Genomic DNA, 19,986 nt, shown 5'->3' on the forward strand with positions numbered 1-19,986 from the left:
CTGGTCATTAATCATCTGAGGATGTGGAGGTCCTAATTAGGGTTTTATGATTCTCAAAGGATATTGGTCTTCATCTTGATTGCAATGATTCATCATCATCATCATGGTTTGATATCATCAAGTGTTGAAGCTGATTCTTTGAGATTAGGGTTTTGGCCACTGGTCAACCCTAATCAGGTGCATTGGGCCAATCAGGGCATGATCAGGAGATGAGGTCTATGATGTATATGAGGATCATCCCATGGTTTTATTGAGATTATTGAGGCTAGGGTTTCACCCTTGAGCCATGTCATCAGAGGATTGGAGCTCAGTTTGATCTATGCATTGCCAAATTCATCTATCAGCTGAAAAAGTCAACTGTGGTCAACTGTGCATGATTTTATGGATTTGGAGGTGGGATTGAGTTGGATACACTTCATTCATGTTGGAACAAGTGTTATTTGACATTTCAAAGCTTAAGAATGGAGAAAATCAAGTCAGACAAGAAATTGCCAAAAATAGAAAGTGACTTGTAATGGAAGTTTCCAAAAATGGAAAGTTTTTGACCTCAAATTTACATGTCCAAGGAAGCTTCAAATGAAAATTTGTTCAACATGAAGGTTGTAGATCTTGGTCTCACCTTTCCAAAAAGTCCAAGAACTTGAAATTCCCATGTATGGTTGGCAAGTTATGGCCCATTCAATTTCAAAAGTGACCCATAATCAGAGGGGCATAACTTCCACGTGGAGTGTCCAAATTGGGTGATCCTTTTATGTACAAACTCCATTTGACATGTACTTTCATGGTGCATAATTGGATTTCTTCAAAAATGGTCAATGCAAAAAGTCAAATTTCAAGTGTACAGTTAAAGATCCAGGGGCAAAATGGTCCAACTTGTGAAATAATGAGAATTTTTGAATGGGGATTTTTGCAACACCTCACAAATGATATTTGGAAATGGTTTGAATGCTCATAACATGTCAAGGCCTCATGGTTTGAGAACTCACTTTTGAAATGGACTTGAAAATGTATAAATTTGCCATAGCATAGTGAAAATCAAAAATACATGGCTAATGAAGATGAGACAAGTTGCAACAGCTCATGACAGATATTTAGAGCATGTGTGAGCTGGCAATGAGCTGTCACAAGACTTGAGTGAAAATACCATTTTGCCCTTGCCATTGAAAATGACATGTATGCTAATCACATTCCATTTTGTTAATTAAGGTGATTAAGTGTGGATTAAGCTGAGGTATATATTCCTAATCATAACCAACTTCTAACAGAATTTCACAATTCCCCAAAAATCACAAACAAATTCTCCAAATTCTCCAAATTCTCAAAAACCTCATAGAACTTCAATTGATCAAAACTCTCTCAATTCTTGATCAATTTGTGAAATTCTTCTTGCTGCAACTTCCACTCATCATCATCTGCAACTGTTTTTGGAAATCAAGATCAAAGGAGCACCAAATCGTGACTGTCCTATATGATGCATCAATGGTGAATTGAGGAATTCGTGCAATAGGAGCCATTTCAATTGAACCTGGACCTTTCATTCACCTCACCTATCATCATTCTTGATCTGTTTTGGTGATCCAAGCGCAAACTCATCCAATTTCAACACTGCCATTTCCAGGTACTTGAAAATCGAATCTCACCATTGCTTTAATGCTTGTATGCGTTTTGTAGCTTGTTGAATGTAGAGTTCGATGATGCTTTTGGTTTGTAAAATGGATTAGTGTAGAGAAAGTTATGATGAATTTTAGTTATGTTGCCAAACCCTAGTTCGTTCGATTCGTGAAATTTAGGAACATTTAGACAAAATCATGATGATATTCGTATTCCACGTGATGAGACCTTTCCAATGACTATTCGTTTGTGGATTTTGGTGGAGGTTTGTTGTTCTTCGTGTTCATGATGAATCTGGAAATTTCTGGGAAAGAGGCGATGAATTCTGGGCGCAATAGAGTGTTTGATCTGTTTTTTCGTTTGAATTTTTAAACTCGCTGTTTACCGCGCCAGGATGGTGTTATTTACAAGTTTGCCACTGAAACTTAATTAAATTAAAACAATTCCAAATAATTATTTAATAAATCATATAAGTCTTAAAAAATTCATAAAAAATATTTTACTAATCAGAAAAATATGAGTTTTTTTGTTAGATCCCATTTTTCCTCTAGTTTTTTATGGACATGATTTTGCAAGTTGTGCATGGGGAATTGTTGACTTGGACCATAGAAGTTTGACTTGTGTGTAATTTTGACATGTTTTACCATTTTTAATGTGAAATGCTTATACCGTAAAAGAAATGCATGAAATTTTTTGTGGTGATTGTAGACATGTTTCTGGTGATTTACATGTAAAGTTTGGGAATTTTGGATACCTGTGGAGTGAGATATGATTTTTGGAACTTAGGTGTGACAATTTGTGTCACACCTAACTAGGGCAACTTCATGAAATTATTTGCCTAGCCTATGCTTGTTGAAATGAATTGAAATTTTGCATGGATGATTATTGATATGTTGAGATGTGATGTGAATTTTTCTGGATTTTTATGTGGCATTTTCAATTTGATTGATATTTTTCATCTCTGTTGGTCAATTATGCAAGTTCATGTGACACATGTTTGTAAATTTAATGTGAAATGCTCATATGGTTTTAGATGAACATGAAATTTGGTATGCTGGTTGTAGACACATTGTAGGACATCCCTGTTTTGGTCCCATTCATTTCTTAATTGTTTTCATTGACTTATGAATTTTTGAAGTGAATGCATGTGTTGATGTCATGGTTTGGTTTGAATAATTGTGTCTGGATTTCTTGATTTTCATTGACATAGTTCCTTTTGTCCAATTGAGCTGAAAATTGACATGCTATACCTTGAATATGTCCTGTTTAGGTGTGAATTATTTGAGGATTTTTGGAATTGTTTTGGTATGGATTTGATTGAAGTCATTCTGTTGGGACTTTTGATGTTGCATTTGACCTAGTTTGACTTGTTTTGGTCATGAAATGAATATGATGAGTGATATGAGTATGGGGTCAATTGCTCTTGCTTTTGAATTGCTTTAGCTTGATTTTGGTTGAGAATCCCTTGTTGTTTAGAATTTTGTCTCACTTTTGGACCCTAGGCTTGGCCTAGTGGTCTTGTTTCTCACATTTGCTTGATTTTTCAGGATGAAAAGCACAATGCTTAAGGAGAATGATCCAAGTCAATTAAGTTGATGTTGTTGGATGTTTGTGAACTAACATGAATTTGTTTTGTAGGTTGTGAAGCTTGAGCTTGAGCTTATAGCTTGCCTTTGTGTGCATTAATCTGTATAGTCTGACTGATTAACATTTGCTGTTTATTGTTTGTCTGTCTGAGTACTGATGATACTTGATTGATTTCAGGTACATTTAAGTTGCTTACAGTTCTTTAAGAACTTGCTTGCTGCTGCTTGGTTTTTAAACCACTTGAGGTAGGACTTCTATTCTTCATGTAGTCTGGAGACCCGGCCTGTTATTTGGCCGGGCAAACTGTCTGAAGTCCTCCTTAAGAGGCGATGTTTGTGATTGTTTAATATTGTGCCTAAGCAGGTGAAGTCCTCTATGAGGCAATTGGTGGAAGCCAAGGGATATGCAATCTATCCCCCACTATTCTGTGAGTCGTCCCTCTGCTCGCACGGCTGTGTGTTGATGCATTGGGACACAAACCCAAGATCTCGTGCTGTTGCACAATCGAGTCAGAGTCTTTGAGCGTAGAAGGGTCCCTCCATTCTGGACCCACGCTCCTTTGTCTAAAAGCTCTCCCTGGTCAGGGATAAGAGCTGTGAGGTCTCATCCTCACTTCACCTTTTCATCTGCTTCACCTTGGCCTCGTAATGGCAAGGTTAAGAGCGAATAATACCCATGTACAGATGACTTGCTTCGGCAGTCAAACCCATTGTTTGAGCCCACTTGACTGGTTATAGTGTGTGCTATGTGAATATTTGTTTGACATGTTTGCTTGAAATGCTTGTTTTGATCTGTATGCTTGTATGCTTGCTTCTTTCCTGGATAGGATTAGTTTGCAATTGTGCAAGTAGGTAGAAACCTCAACGTAGGGTAACGATGCATGACAACACTAGGCTCGAGTCCAGCTCCCTGGTAGTGTGTCTCCCCTCGGTTTCTGGCTAGGTTTTCTTCCCCTTGAGGGGGAACTACATCGCCCTGATCCTCGTTCCAGACGAGGTATGTAGGCAGGAGACCGTGCGAGGTCTCTCCGGGCACTTTTTTTTCTTTTTTGTGTGTGTTTACTTGTTATCTGATTGTGTGTTCGGTTCGGATGTCGACGTAAGTCCAGTGATTGGCAGTCGGGCTCCACTTTGGCATTCAGGCTCCACATTTGCCTGTTTGGGTGCGGGTGTTGTTTGGCGTGCGTGAGCCGAACTACAGTAGCTCTGATTCTCGTTCCAGACGAGATATGTAGGCATAGGATGCGATGTCCTATCGAGCTCCCTTCTGTTAACCCCACCTGCGTTCCCTGTGTGTGTGTGATGTTTTAGCAACCTTTTCTTTTCTTAGAACGTGGATCCCGTCGAGTACGACGGACGTGAGGGGTGCTAATACCTTCCCCTTGCGTAACCGACTCCCTTACCCTTTCTCTTTGGTCGCAAGACCATTTCCTTTCCAGGTTTCTCTGAGCGTTTCCTTTCCCTATCTTGGGATAAATAACGCGCAGTGGCGGCTCTGTGTTGTGTTTTTATTTGAGTCCCGCCGGTTGTTTTTTCGCGGATGCGACAGCTGGCGACTCTGCTGGGGAATTCTCGGATGTAGACCTGTGCTGGTCCATCTTCCCTAAGCGAGTCTCTCCTAGCGTTCTAGGATAGTTTAGGTTGCTTGTGTTGCTTTATTTATTGCATTTATTATTCTAACCAGTGTATATATTTGCATAAATATTTGCATGCATCATACTATCATGTTGTTGCCGTCCTCTGTGCAGGTGGTTCCTCTGTTTGGGGTGGGTATTCTGAGTGGGGCTAAAACCCAGGCCCGAGTATACACCTAGGACTAGTGTGGTCTCATGTCGCCTCTTTCGTGTTAGGTTAACATGTGCTTGGCGGCGTGATGTACCACAAGCCGGACGAGGCTCATTTGATAGTGCTTTCCTCTGTGGATATTCCGCTTTGGTTGAGTTACTTCATCTGAACTATTGACTCTGGTGACCGATCATTTCCCGGATCTTTGGTTTAGACGATCTTAAGGGAGCTACAAGGGCACACCCGAAAGGGCAAACCCATTGAGTATCTCTGCCCGATTGTCGAGACTATTATCCGCCTTAGGATGACCTGATTAGAATTTACCTGTGAGGGGAGGGTGATTCTTACAGATGCATGTTCTGTTGGTGACTCAGATGGTGACTTTTTGTTCCGTTGATCAGAGTCCTATTTATAAGTCGGATTTATGGCCATTTATTGTCGTGACGCCGGAGTGCTGTCCGTGGTATTTATCAGTGGGGATCCGTTTATTTCAGGATTCCCTGGGCCGATTTTATCAGTGGGGATCCGTTTATTTCAGGATTCCCCGGGCCGATTCAGATGGTTATGGGTATCTGCCAAGAGATGGTTTGATGATGATGATGATGTATCTGTCTTCCGTTTATTTCGGAGCCCTTGAGTTGGATTTGTGGTTACATCTTCCTTCAGATGGTTGTGATCGGTTCAGAGATCAGAGCTGTAACTCAGAGCAACAGAGGATCAGATAACTTGGAGGATGGCACAGTGCATTGCATTCATACATCTGCATCGTTCTCATTTTGTATTCATCTGCATCGAACCTACGTCTAGCCATATGGGGAGTATTATTGATTGAGAATCTGGTTGAGAGACATCTTGAATTTCAGAATGTGGGTGTCAAAATATTATCTGTCTCGATGAAACCAGAATCAAAGGACGGAATCTTCCTCATATGGATAGATGTTGCATTCATGCATATTAACCCATTTGCTGTTTTGTAGATGTCAACCGGTGCGCATAGCTTTTTGCTCAGATATCCTGCTAGGGGCAACAAATCCAAACTGATGGATTCTCCCAACGCCGACATCCTCGAACTGAAAGAGATGGTGAGGGATTTGTTCAGTGTTGTGCAAGGGCTTGCCTTGGGGCAGAAAGCCATGGCCGAGAGATTGGAAAGGATTGAGGGCTGGATGATCAAGGAGAAAGTTCAGGAAAAGGCTTCGTCATCCGAAGTAACAAATCCCTCTGGCTCTGTAGTGAAGAAATCCTCTGGCAATGGTCATCTTGAGAAGGAAGTTGAATCAGGTGGTGCGCAGACTAAAAGAGAATGCGGTAAGGATCGTTACCACCCTTATGCTGCCACCGTAACCATTCCTGTTGGTGATTCATCTGCACAACAGCGGCAATCACCACCTCAACAGAGGACACAGAGAGTTGTGGGCCAAGTGAGAAGGAGGACGACAGATCGTCATTTCAATAAGCCGCCCGTGACTTACGCCTCTCTGTTCAAAAGGTTGATGGATCTTGGATTGGTGCGGCCAAGGATGTTGACTCTGTTGAAACCTGATCAGAGGCCTGCCAGTTACGATGAGAATGTCAGGTGCGAGTTCCATGCTGGGGCACCCGGGCATCATGTTGAGGATTGCAAAGCTTTTAAGCATGTGGTCCAGGACTTGGTGGATTCTAAGGCAATCAATTTTGCACCGACGACAGATAATAGTGTTAACCCCGTGACAAGGCATGGTCCTGTAAAAGTGGAGATGATGTCGAAGGACAAGAAAGGGATAGAGGTGACTGAGAAGGATCAGTTAAGAATGCCCATGTCTGTGGTCCCAAAACGCCCGACAAAAAATGGAGCTTTCCCTCGTGTTGATGATTGTTGTGTGGCCATCACTACAAAGGGGTGTGTAGTAATTGGGGAATCGATCCAGGGAAAGATGAAAGTAGAAATGGACGATGTAAGGTGTAAAGCACCCAGTCTGGCAGTTGAAACCATCCAGGTGAAAAATGCCGTTGGTGTTGAGAAAGAGAAAAAGTCGTCCATTTCTTCTTACAAACAGGCGGTGGAAATGGTGAGAAATGGAGGGATCCCAGGCTGGGGACAGATCATAGGCATTGTGGTAAAGGCGGATATGTTTGGGATTGGTTATCATCCAGGTCAAGACTCGTCTGAGCAGAACAGAGGACGTCGTCCGTCGTTCACCTTTGTCAGTGCTGGAATGCTAGATTCAGATCACGCCTATACAGTGGGTGAAGAGATTGATAGTGACCGCGAACTGGAATCGTGGATAAAATCGTGCGTACCAGGGAACTGGAAGGCCTAAAAAGATCAGCACTGTCATTCATCTGGAAGAGTAATATTTCTTGTTTCTCAGTTTTATTTGCATGAAAGCCATACGTGTTGCCCGACACGTAATGGTCCATTGTAAGGGCCACCTCATGTTCATATTTTGCAACATTTTGCATCATTAATAAATGGATGTTTTTCAGTCAAAAAAAGCGGTGTTCCCTGTTTTTCATTTATTTTTGCAGTTTAAAAACAAATAAAAATGGCAATGTTTGTTTTCATTTTTCCTTTTTCATTTTTGTCTCATTCCGAATTCAAAAATAATTCTCCGGATCTCATTGATAACAATTTGGTTACCCCTCATATGATTTCGACAAATCGATCTATCATGCCGAAGAAGAAGGCGAAGAAGATTGTGATCTGCTAGAGTATTAGCCAGGTTGTCAAAACAAGAGGAGAAGGTGATTCAGCCGCGTGAAGTGCGAGTTGAGATTGTTAACCTGTACACCGCCGAGGTCAGGAAGGAAGTGAAATTAGGGCCGCTTCAGAGGCAAGTCGAGAGCAGAATGGTAGTCCTGTTAAAGGAGCATGTCGATACCTTCACCTGGTCATGTCAGGATATGCCAGGGTTGGACACTGGTGTCGTTGTGCACAAGCTGCCATGGAGAGAAGATTATCCTCTAGAGAAGCAAAACGCCGGTGCTACTTATCAGAGAGCCATGGTGACTTTGTTTCATGATATGATTCATCATGAAATCGAATCCAATGCTATGTTGATGACATGATAGCAAAGTCCCAAACAGAAGAGGGGCATCTGGCAGACTGGGGCAGGTCGTTTGACCAGTTGAAATGATTCAAACTGAGGTTGAATTCAGATAAGTGCACTGTCAGAGTGCGGTCCGGTAAAATGCTGGGGGTTCATTATAAGAGAGGAATCGAGGTTGATCCTGCTAAAAAAAAAAAAAAAAAAAAAAAACAATAAGGGAAACGCCTGAACCGAGAAAAAGGAAAAAGAGTAGGTTCGTGGTTTCTTAGAAAGATTGAACTACCTGTCATGGTTCACATCTCATCTAACAGCCATGGGTGAACCCATATTCAAGTTATTGAAAAAAAGATCAAACGGTCAGGTGAAATAATGATCGCCAAGGGGCATTGAAAAATAAAAGGATCAGTTGCCGGAACCTCTGATTCCGATGTCTCCTATGGAAAGAAACTGTTAATCTGGTACTTGACAGCCCTCGAGGGGTCTACGAGGTGTATTGGGTCAGCATGACGCGTCTTGTCGAAAAGAGCATGCAATTTACCTTAGCAAAAAGTTTATCGACTGTGAAACAATACATTCACTGTTCGAGAAAACTTGATGTACTTTGGCATAGGCTGCTCGCCGACTGAGACAGCATGCTGATTCATACCACTTTGTGGATTTCGAGATGGATCTGATCAAGTATGTGTTTGAGAAGCCAGCAATGACCGGACGGGTTGCGAAAGGGCCAATGATTTTGATTGAATACGATATTCGATATATCTCTCAGAAAGCAATCAAGGGGTGTAGTGTCTGATTACGTCGCCCAACAACCCGTGGAGGATTATCAACTGATGAAGTTTGAGTTCCCTGATGAGGACATCTCGAGGTGCTCTAATCGAAAGATTGAGAGTAACCGATCCCGGAGGAGGGGCCTGACCCTGAATCCGAACGAATTTTGATGTCTGATGGGGAGGTTAAGGTGAATGAGCTTTTGTTGCCCGGATAACGGTTGAATGCACCGACGGTGCGATTGAGTATGAAGCTGGTATCCTGGGTATTGTACCTCGGTACATCTACTGGGGCAACTCCTTTCTCATTGGTATATGGGATGGAGGCTGTATTACCTGTTGAGGTTCAGATTCCCTCTTTGAGAGTCCTGATGGACGTTAAATTGCAAGAGGCTGAATGGGTAAGGACCCGGTATGAAGAGTTGAGCCTAATAGAAGAAAAGAGGCTAGCAGCCATCTGTCATGGGCAGTTATACCAGCAAAGGATGAAGCGTGCTTTTGACAAGAAGGTACGACCTCGGGTATATCACGTGGGTGATATGGTGCTGAGAAGGATCCTTCCTCCTCAAAACGATCGTAGGGGCAAATGGACACCGAATTATGAAGGTCCATTCGTGGTCAAGAAGGTTTTCTCTGGCGGAGCCTTGTTGCTGATGACCATGGATGGCGAAGATTTTCCATCCCCTGTGAATGCGGACGCAGTTAAAAAATACTTCGTGTAAAAAGACCCGCTGGACGAAAGGAATAAAATAGTCCAGGCAAAAATGGGCATCCCGGCGAACCAAAAACAGAAAGAAAGGTTCGGGAAAAAATTAGGGATAAAAAGAAAAATGTACACCCGGCAAGTCGAAAACTTGAAAAGGCGACTTGGGCAAAAATGGGTATCCCGGTGGGCTGAAAACCTGAAAGGGCGGTCCAGGCAAAAGAGGGATTGAAACGAACAACTGCGTCCCGCATGATCGTTTTCGCTTTGGTTAAAGCATCATGGAGAATACCCGGTAGGGATCAGTTGGAATCGTCTTGTTCAGAAGGCAGAAAGCGCGGAGAGTCTGAGGACATATGGGGTGTAACTGAGTTGGAACTCGATGAGATCACGGGTTTCACATTGCCATTAGGATAGATTTTTCCTTTTGTGCGCAATTACCTCTTTTCAGGAATTGCTTCCTTTGTATTGCTCAAATTTGAGCCACACTTTTTCAAACAATAAAATGCATATTCAGTCAAATAATTTTGTTTTTGTTTTTCATTACCGCTTTGATTGCAAAAACATCCGATTATTTTTTATAAGGAATCTTGCATTTTAAGACATACAGGTCCCTTCCAATGCATGTTTATAAGATTGAAAGCTTGAAATCTTATTCGGAAGGTTGGGTGACCCAAGTGTTGAAATCTTGACACGCCTGGGGCACGGTTTTATCTGACGATCTGTTTTGCAGGAACTGTTAGGTATTCTTCACTCACTTGCAGGTTGTGATGAGGAAGCTGTTGATGAAACAAACCCCCAGAGAGTTCGCTCAGGGACGAATGGATATGAAAGAACGGCAAAGTGACGTTGGGGCGTACGACGATCCTTGATGATAATCAAGAAGACTCTTCAAAGTCGGAAGATTTGAAAGTCTGTAGAGATTCCCCGCAGAGTCCGATCAGGGACGAGTGCATGAAGAAAGGACGGAGAGACGACGAGACGTCCGACGACCTTTGGAATTAATCAAGAAGACTCTTCAAAGTCGGAAAATTGAAATTTCTGTATAAATCCCAGGAGTACGCTCTCCGTCGAGCGCGGAGCGATTGGGAATACAAGATGATGGAGCAGAAAAGGTCCAGACGAGTCTGGGAGTTCTCAAAAGTGGAAAGCCGATACGAGATTGGGAGGCGGATACCATGGTTCGACGAGTCGATGGGTGTTCTGTACCAACTAGAGAAGCACGAGGAAGGTTTGTGTTCAATGCTGGATTGATAAATAAAAAGAAATAAGAGAAAATTATTATCCTAGGGAAGGTGATTCAACCTTAGTACATGGATTCAAGCCTCTTAAAAAGTCATAAACCATATCATCAAACATGTCATACCTATAAGAAAAGGTCCCAAATAAATCTTTTAGAAAATAAGTGGGGAAACATTTGATCAACATCAAGTTCTTTTTCAAACTCATTCAAAGCGCTTCAAAAATATTTTTCTCAAATAAACCGGATGAAAAAGGATTAATTGGGCGTATGCCTCTTTCTTCCCCGATTATTTGGATACTAGTTGTAGAGATTGCTTTTTCAACACTCGTCTTCCGAACTAAAATATGATAATCAACCAAATTTAATCTATTCTTTCATAGATGAAAGAAGATTAATTGGTCATAGGCCTCTTTCTTCTCATAGTGTTTGGATACTAGCTGTAGAGCTCGCTTTTTGAATACTCGTCTTATGTTAAGGAACTATGACTCAATTCGCCTAACATTTTTCACAAAAAATTTGGATGAAAAAGGATGAATTGAGCGTAGGCCTCTTTCTTCCCCGAGTATTTGGATATTGGCTTATGTATTGAAGTCATGAAGTCATGCTAGATGATTTAGGAACTGTCAGAAAATTTATGGGGAAATTTTTGTTCCTGCCAATTGATTGACACTTCACCCAATCGATTGGGTCAGTGAAAAATGTGCCTTAAACATAGGTCTTTTCTTTCCTTTTAAAACAAACCCAATGACTGTTTTTAGGCCACCCAATCGATTGGATTATTAATTGTGACCACAAAAGAAGACATCCAATTATAAGGTGTTCATTGATGTGAGTTAACCTGCAAATTTATTGATTCAAATTGAACAAACTCATAAATTATTTAAACTCGCTTATTTACGGGTATGCCCAACTCAATTCACAATAATCATTACTAATCACAATTTTTACAAAAAAAATATATCTATTTAACATCAACACTATTACTACTAGACCATGAACTTAAATAATTCTAAGATTAATTATTGTATCTGATTTCATTTTATATCATTTTCACGTTATATATTTTATTAAAATAAGGTGTTTTGTGAAATTGTCTACTAATATTAAGTGGATGAATTTTATGGACATTGTATAATGTGTTTCATACAAGTTGAGTGTTACAAATGAGTGTAATTTTATCGAATTGTGTTATTATTTTTTTATAATTGAAAAAAATATTTTTTATTTGAAACTCAACTCACAAATTCAACTTAACCCAACTCATAAATGAACAGATCGATTTTGTTTGGTTTGATTTTGAAATTTTGGGTTGGACGATGAACTTTACTCACTAAAGTTTGAACGGATTGGATAATGGATTAGAACAAACAAAGTTCAATCCAACCCGTATTCATCTCTATCCAACACTAATGAAGGTTGACTCAGTTGGTAAGGAGAATCACATACTAAGAGGTTGTGAGTTTAACCTCTACGATCAATGTAAAATATCATTGGTGAGTAATATGTAACTCATCACTAGGATGTGTTTTTGATATTTGAGGTAGTACATTGTTTTATGATTGAAATGATCAGAAAAATTCGATTAATCTTTAAAAATGGTGGTTTTGATTTTGCGCATCTCGATAAATGATGTCCACTAACCAAAAAGAGGAGTTTCTAAGTGTTTCGTAGAAATGAAGTGCAAATAAAACTTAATCGGAGTGTAGAAAAGCAACAAAATTTGGCACAAGGCCTAAGATGCACCAAGGAGGTTAACTGACGTAAGTCCATTCGATTGACACCTTAAGAAAAATAATTGGAAGAGCTTAACGCACAGATTTTCAAATCGAATCCAAGCTAAATGCATGCTGCAAGCTAATAAAATCCCATAATTGATGATGAACATTCAAAATCAAGAAAGACCCGATTAATCAATTCATTGGGGCCGTTAACCAATCGATTGGCGCACTCAATTTTGAATAATTTCGATTTGATTTTCAATGAGAACAACCCTCATTGATTTCTTACCAAAAATACACTATCTAAATGTCAGAAGACGCATTATAAATATGTATGCACTCTCACTATTTCTTGCACCTCAAGATTAATCTCTTCTAGCATTCTTCTTATGTGAGTTCTCTTTCCATAAGCTTCATCATGGCCTCCTCAAGCCAAAAACCTAGAGAAGCACGAGGAAGGTTTGTGTTCACTGCTGGATTGATAAATAGAAAGAAATAAGAGAAAATTATTATCCTAGGGAAGAAGGTGATTCAACCTTAGTACATGGATTCAAGCCTCTTAAAAAGTCATAAACCATATAATCAAACATGTCATACCTATAAGAAAAGGTCCCAAATAAATCTTTTAGAAAATAAGTGGGGAAACATTTGATCAACATCAAGTTCTTTTTCAAACTCATTCAAAGCGCTTCAAAAATATTTTTCTCAAATAAACCGGATGAAAAAGGATTAATTGGGCGTATGCCTCTTTCTTCCCCGATTATTTGGATACTAGTTGTAGAGATTGCTTTTTCAACACTCGTCTTCCGAACTAAAATATGATAATCAACCAAATTTAATCTATTCTTTCATAGATGAAAGAAGATTAATTGGTCATAGGCCTCTTTCTTCTCATAGTGTTTGGATACTAGCTGTAGAGCTCGCTTTTTGAATACTCGTCTTATGTTAAGGAACTATGACTCAATTCGCCTAACATTTTTCACATAAAATTTGGATGAAAAAGGATTAATTGAGCGTAGGCCTCTTTCTTCCCCGAGTATTTGGATATTGGCTTATGTATTGAAGTCAGGAAGTCATGCTAGATGATTTAGGAACTGTCAGAAAATTTATGGGGAAATTTTTGTTCCTGCCAATTGATTGACACTTCACCCAATCGATTAGGTCAGTGAAAAACGTGCCTTAAACATAGGTCTTTTCTTTCCTTTTAAAACAAACCAAATGACTGTTTTTAGGCCACCCAATCGATTGGATCATTAATTTTGACCACAGAGATTTTCCTTTTTTTTTCAACCTCTAGCCTATGAATAAATATACCTTCCCACATATTTCCACATCCAGATACATGATTTTTCACTCCTTACTCTTTACACACACACTCTCTCTCTCTAAGATATTTTTATTGGGATTATTTCATCCATTTAGGGATTATTTATTGGGGTTCAAAGCTAAAACCATTGGAATTTTGGTTTTGGGGATTTAATTATTAAGTAACTGGTTCGGTTCAAAGGCTTAGGCCATTCAAAAGACTTCATTCGGTTCGAGATCAGGCTAAGGTTAAATATCATCTTCCTAAGGTTGGAGATCAGTCTGATATAAAATTTCCTAGGTTCGTGAGTTCATCTTGGTGTTAAATGCTCACCCAGGTTCAAAATCAGCACATGTAGAATATTGGTTTGAAGCTTGAAGACTAATCGCTCTAAGTTTCTTGTGGAAAGGGGACTAACCGCTTCAAACCATTATTTAAAAGGATGACTGAACGATTCTCTTCGCGTTTATTGTTTTGGTGGAAGTTAGCCACAAACTTCATTTTTCTTGTATAAAAGGGTTCAAGAGTTCAACCTAATAAAAGATCTTAAGTTTATTGGATACTCCCAGGAACAAATTTTGGAGAGGATTAGGTCTTTTTCTTTTATCCGAACCTCTATAACTTATGGTATTTTCTCTTTTCTCTTAACTTTTACTTTCTTGAATTTACCATATGAATTTTATTTCCCACTTCTCACTTTCAAAACTTTTCTATTTTTTTTTAAACTTTGAAATTAATTCTATAAAAATTTTAAAATCAATTTTTTCTAAAACACACAATTCACTCCCTCTTGTATGTGAAGTCACATGTCCAAGAAAGTTAAGGTGTGAGTCCCCTGATCTCCATCCATCAGAACATGTACTAAAGTCAAGGCGTAAATTCCCATATCACCAGCTTCATAACATGTACTGATGTCAAGGCGTAGGTCCATTTATCATCATATTCATAACATGTACTCAAGTCAAGGCGTAGCTCCATTTGATCATCAAATTCATAACATGTCATAGAATAACATCAAGATGTAGGGGCTTTGTCTATTCTATTTCCATAACATAATATAGAATAGAGTCAAGGATTAGGTCCCTTGAATTATTCTGATCCATAACATAGAACGAAATCAAGGCGTATGTCCATTAGATCATTCAGATCCACAATACATCATATCATAAGTATTACCATTTGAGTACCACCAATTAGGGTTGACACCTAATGGTCATAAAAGTTATGCAATTATTTGTATAATTATGTTTGCTTTCTAACACAGTTGACCTCCCCTCAATTTGAGTTTCCTAGCTCAAAATATGCAGATTACGGCAGCTAGTATTACAAGATGAATATTACAAAAGTATTATGGCTCTAATTTTCCCATACTTTTTTACCATTTGATCACAAAGTGTTATGGGGTGGCCGTAAAAAGGTCTTACCGAAGTAATTTTTCTAGAAACACACAAAACATTCAAGAAGAACAATCATACAACACACAAGATTCAAATATAACATAGATTCATCATGCAACCGTGTGGTATCAATTGAACACAATCACAAATATTATTTCACATATTCATCATAGAAATACATGGTATCTCATTCAACCATCACACATTCAACATGTAGTCAAAATCAATCATGTCTATTTCAACTTAAAAGCCAACATGCATTTCATCCTAGTTTTCTCTATCCAAAATTAAGTTCTAAAGAACCTCACCTCAAGAGTCGGTTCTAAATTTGATGAAGATGATGAGAGGATTGATGATGATCCTTGATCCATTTCCTTCTTTTCTAAGTTAGAAAAGAAACATTATTTACTTCTACATTCAATAAGTTCTCTTCACTTCTACATGCAAGACGAGTAACTTGATACTCATTTACCTCTCTCTCACACACATTTTCAAGATGAAAATGAGAGGAATTCTTTTACTTTTATACTTGATTATGGAAGATACACAATTGCCCCCCTCATATTCTTCCAAATTGTCAACTATGTTCTCAAAGTCTCTCTATTTAGAAAATCTTAAGTCAAACATATTAATATTGATACTATCTCATTGTAAATGCAAGGCTTAGAAATGAGGTGAGATTTTACAATATTCTTCTTTCTAGTTTCCACTGCATTTACCTTTGAACTAACATAAACTATTCTAAAAGTAAACTTTCTTTATTAATTATGATTTGTGCATTTCACAATTCATCATCTCTCGTGTTTGGATTCACTTATTCAGAATTATGTACGATAATTATTAACGAAATTAATTAAATACGATAATTTTTAGCAAAATTGAGTGGGTATAAGTACTCTAGTATTCCTCTGTGCACACATTTATTTATAAATATATTAGATTCTTTCTAAATATTAATTTATTTATAATCATAATTTAAATTTCTTTCATTTTTTCTCTTTTCTTTTGATCAAAAACCCTTTTTCCTACTATGATTAAAAATAGTGTATTTGTATTTTGCGTCATTAAATTAAAATTTAAAATGTTTACAATTTATTTGAATGAGATTATCTTTTTAGTTATTAAAATATATTTTATAAATAATTTTTTAAATAACTTGAAGAGAAATTAATTTAAAACATTTTTCTAATCTTATTTTTCTAATCTTATTAAAAAACGTGTATTTTGTCGATTTTGTTTACATTTTGTACTGACACTTTTTTCATAGTAAAAATTAAAAATAAAAAACTTACCAAAAGAAGTCAGCTAATACTATAATGCTAATAAAAAATCTCCCACACTCATAAAATAAATCATCCTTTAATATTTCAATCGATTTAATATTTGAGATTGTACCTATCAGAAAGTTGGATTGTTATAGAGACATTAACATTTTTTCAATGTAGACATCTTTTTAAGTTAAAAGATTAAAATATCTTAAATAATAGATTTTAATAGATTCCGTTCAAAATATATTATTTTCTTAAATCAGAAAATAGACATTTTAATAATAGACATTTTAACTTAAAAGCATATTAACTTTTTGAGCATAAAAGTATATTATTTTAAAATGGAACTTAAAAGTATATTAACTTTTTGAACATACAAATATATTATTTTTAAAATTGAACTTAAAAGTATATTATTTGAACATAAAAAACAGAACTTAATGCGCTATGTTGAGCCCCACCTGCTCATCATCACTTGTGGCCTGATATGCTCTATGTAGTTCATCTGTATATATCTTCTTCAGGTATTCATACCTAGCATGAACGCCCCTGATCCTATCCAACTCCTCATTCTCCTCCCCTGGGTTAGCCCCTAGATAGTCTACCATCTTCTGATATGTCTCGTCTTTGGTAATCCTCCCATGATCTAGGAGTCTCCCCCCAATAGGAAGATGTTACAAATACGAGACATCGTCGAGTGTGATAGTCATCTCACCAAGCGGGAGATGAAATAATGAGGTCTCTGAGTGTCATCTATCCACGGATGCATTAAGCATCCCGTGGTTTACCGTAGTATAACCGATCATGCACAACTCCTTCAGGCCAAATAAGGACAAAACCCCCTAAAATCAATCATCATTCGGATAAGGCAAGCCAATAATCTTTCGTATGTCGTTAATAAACTTCTGCGGATCACACTTATGAAAAAAAAGCAATGTCAGACATTTGTCAATTAAAATTAACGTAAATAAAAAAGAATGAATTGAACTAATGCTACCTCTCCTTCCCATATATGTCTGGCAATATGGTCTAGGTACAGAGGTAGTAATGACAAATCAAAAAGGCCTCCTCCAAATGCCTCTGGCTCAGCACCCGCAACCACTAGAGGTGGCATTGGATCAACAACATCAGGAGTAAGAGGTGGCACAAACTCAAAAGCATATACATTAGGAGGTGGCACTGGAGAATTGGGTACCTGGTGCCTGCGGAAAAATGGAGGGAGTAATGCGTCAGATGGTAAATCGCGTCTCCTAAGGGAAGAAGAAGATTAAGTGACATGAGGGGTAGCACGGGCCCCATAAGTATATGGTTCTGCATGACCAGAGGGACTAGGAGCCTCTGAAACCTGTTGACTTTTCTTCCGCTGCACTGATGTATGTTGAGCAACTCTTTCGTGCCTCAGTCTATCGTATCTATCATCCATTATTCATGTAAGTTAAAGTAAAGCAGAAAACTAGTGAGGCAAACAACACCACAAGCAAGAAATTTTTTTAAAAAAAGTACTGAGAAAATTCCATTGGAATCTGGGAAACTAAAACGCTGAAAAATTCTAGAGATGCATCTCTAGAATTTTATATAACTTAGAAGTTGCGTTAATGGCGTCAATGTACCCCATGAAGTCTAAAAAAACATGTTTTGATCATCCTTTTTAGTCAACCCACGTCTAATGCACTATGTCTAAATTATCTTAAATGATATTTTTACTCATTTCTAACCTTAATCAACGATTTTTACTCATTTACACAGAAACTCAAAAAACATACGAAATTGATGTTTCTAATGTTGTTTCTGATGTTACAGATGTTGATTGAAGTTTCCTTGAGCCTTGTTGATTGAGTTTTGACTTGGTGTAGAGAAAAAAAGTTGAGAGAGTTTGAAGTTGAGTTTGAGTAAAATGAGAAATGGGGAAGGAGAAGGGTCTGACGCGATTTAACCTCCAAAATAATTTGGAGATGCATATCTGGAATATTTTAACGTTTTACTGAGCTTTTTGGTCAAAGATATTATTGATTTTTGAACATAATTTAGTAAGTCACTAAATGAAAATTAAATTGAATTTTTCCTTAGCATTTGACTGCATTTATTAAAGGTGAACAGTCTGGGATCTTTGAATTTAGATAAATATTGATATTTTTTCACCAATCAAACAATATAATTTTATAATTCCATTTTATTTTATTTTAAAATAAATTAAAATTTTAAACCAATTTTAAATTAATAAATGAGAAAATAGAATATGTATCGTCAATATGGTATAATTATACAATATCAATCAGTGACGTGTATTACATCAAATCACATTTAAATTTTAAATTATTTTAATGATATGACAAATTTTTAATTTTTTATTAGATGATAATATAAAACTATTTTACACTGATAATGCATATTACTTAAATTCAAAATGAATTATTTTATTTTTAACTCATTTTTTACAAATTTAAATTTTGACAAGTTACACTAAATAACTCAAATTAATCAATAGATTAAATCTATTAAAAATGAAAATAAATTTTTGGTACTATGAATATTTTTTTGTAAGAGATATTAGAATCAACAAAATTTGATGTATTTGATTTTTTTATTGTATTTGGTTTAATATATTAACGAAATACAATAATTTTTGTTGACTCAATTAACTTTTAAAAAAGGATAGGAGAAATTATATTTTGTTAAAATTGAATGAATTTATTATTATTATTTACCAAATTAATGCATTAATTTATCATTAAAAATTAAAATTAAGAAAAATGAAATAATAAACTATTTCTTTTTGACTGAAAGAAACTATTAAGATTTATTTCCATAACTATTCTCATTTGTCTCAATAAATAGTCCCTAGGTGTTTGTTGATTTTCATTGAAAACTGAAAACTGAAAACATGGCAATCTGTATCAATCGTAAGTATCTTTTCATTGTAATTGTGTGCATCGTTTCCGTTCTGACTCAAGGTTCCTTTAATTTACATGTTATTTTTCTATGTTAATTTAATTTAAATTTTGATGTAAAATAATTGATCCTATAATTGTATCTCTATCAAAGTATATAAACAATAACTCTGGTATTAATTTTTATATACTTGTAGGCACATATAAAGTGATTGGAACAAAAGAAAGATTAAATGACGCTCCTTCGCCACAAGGCTGTGAGAAACGACCTGATTTGTGTCCAGATCATCCTAAAGAGTGTATTAAGAGTTGTGCAAAAAAGGGTATCACTTTCGGTAGCGCTTGTCAAGGAGCCCTATGTTGCTGCGGAATATAGCATATATGTCTTTGTACAAATTTATGTATACATACTATTGTATGACTGCTATCAAATGAAAAAATAAATACATAAATTTCAATTTCAGAATGCATCGTCCAACCACAAGTTTAAAATTATTTATAGGAGTGTTCATTGATGTGAGTTAACCCATAAATCTATTGATTTAAATTGAACAAATTCATAAATTATTTGAACTTGCTTATTTATGGGTATATCCAACTCGATTCACAATAATCAGTATTAATCATAATTTTTCCAAAATAATACATCTATTTAACATCAATACTATTACAACTAGACCATGAA

The 19,986-nt window shown here is 37.1% G+C and overlaps 1 long non-coding RNA gene across 1 annotated transcript; it reads left to right on the top strand.

Annotated features, from left to right (window-relative positions):
* The first annotated feature begins 19,226 nt into the window (after positions 1 to 19,226).
* Positions 19,227 to 19,767, top strand: LOC127083022 (uncharacterized). Its single transcript, XR_007788287.1, has 2 exons — positions 19,227 to 19,364; positions 19,499 to 19,767. It is a non-coding gene; the product is annotated as an uncharacterized LOC127083022 (long non-coding RNA).
* The last annotated feature ends 219 nt before the right edge of the window (positions 19,768 to 19,986 follow it).

This window comes from Lathyrus oleraceus, chromosome 5, assembly GCF_024323335.1.
Source record: "Lathyrus oleraceus cultivar Zhongwan6 chromosome 5, CAAS_Psat_ZW6_1.0, whole genome shotgun sequence".
In the NCBI taxonomy this organism is placed as follows: Eukaryota; Viridiplantae; Streptophyta; class Magnoliopsida; order Fabales; family Fabaceae; genus Lathyrus; species Lathyrus oleraceus.